This window comes from Coturnix japonica, chromosome 22 (genome assembly GCF_054131305.1).
Source record: "Coturnix japonica strain WE chromosome 22, WE-NBRP24, whole genome shotgun sequence".
Classification (NCBI taxonomy): domain Eukaryota; kingdom Metazoa; phylum Chordata; class Aves; order Galliformes; family Phasianidae; genus Coturnix; species Coturnix japonica.
Genome location: NC_140684.1, coordinates 940,001 through 941,188, shown reverse-complemented (window position 1 = coordinate 941,188; position 1,188 = coordinate 940,001). Strand labels below are relative to the sequence as shown.

The 1,188-nt window shown below is 68.4% G+C and overlaps 1 pseudogene; it reads right to left on the bottom strand.

Moving 5' to 3' along the window:
• Positions 1–898: 898 nt before the first annotated feature.
• LOC146757357 (28S ribosomal RNA) overlaps positions 899–1,188 on the bottom strand; it is a 3,619-nt pseudogene continuing 3,329 nt past the window's right edge.

The following is a 1,188-nucleotide window of genomic DNA, read 5'->3' as shown; positions in this document are numbered from 1 at the left end:
GAATGCCGGACCTCAAGTCTACTCTACCTATTTTTAATAAATTTAAATGAATTTTAATAAATTTAAATAACACCACAAGGGAGGGGAGGGGAGGGGAGGGGATTGGAGGGGATGGGAGGGGAGGAGAGGGGAGGGGAGGGGAGGGGAGGGCAGGGGAGGGGAGGGGGGGGAGGGGAGGTTGCGGGCGGGCTCGAGGGAGGGTCAACGGCGGAAGCGGTCGGGTCGGGTCGGGTCGGGTCGGGTCGTTTCGGGGGGCGGCTGGCTGTTCGTTGTACCCTTACCGTTTGACACAGCTGCGTGACGCGCGGCTACGGCCGACACGTCTACCCGCGGCACGGACGGGAAACGGCACCGGCCGACAGGTCAACCCCGCTACGGCCGACACGTCTACCCGCGGCACAGACGGGAAACTGCACTGGCCGACAGGTCAACCCCGCTACGGCCGACACGTCTACCCGCGGCAAGGACGGAAACTGCACCCGCCGATCGAGCGGGTGGATGGTCGCCCAGGTCTACCCCGCGCCGCCAGGAAATGGGAAGGTGGATGGATGGATGGGGAAAAAACCGGGCGAAAGGGGGCCTGGCACGCGCCCGCGCGCGACCAGCCGAACACCCCCCCTTTCCACGCGCCGGCACCGGCGCACGGAACCCCCGGAACGGAGGACGGAAGCAACGCAGCGAGCGCCGGGTCTCCCAGCCCGGCCCCGCGCCGCGCCGCACACGGAGGGGCCAGGACCCCGGCACACGCCGGGGCCTCCCCGCGGCAAAGCTGAGAACGAGACCGAGACCGAGACCGGGGGGGCGGGTAAGTGGAAAGGGGGGCGGGCAGCGCCGCCGCTGCCGCCGCAGCAGCCACCGCCACCTCCGCTCGGCTCGGCTCTGCTCTGCGCCGGCCGCCACAAAAGCTTGTGTCGAGGGCTGACTCTCAATAGATCGCAGCGAGGGAGCTGCTCTGCTACGTACGAAACCCCGACCCAGAATCAGGTCGTCTACGAATGATTTAGCACCGGGTTCCCCACGAACGTGCGGTACGCGGCGGGTGAGAGGCGGCGCCGCTTCCGGCCGCGCTCCGCTCTCGACCACGGACGGCGCTCCGCACCGGCCGGCCAGCGAGCCGGCCGGCTATCGCGAGCCCACCGAGGCGCCTCGGCGCTGCGGTATCGCTCCGTTTAGGCGGGATTCTGACTT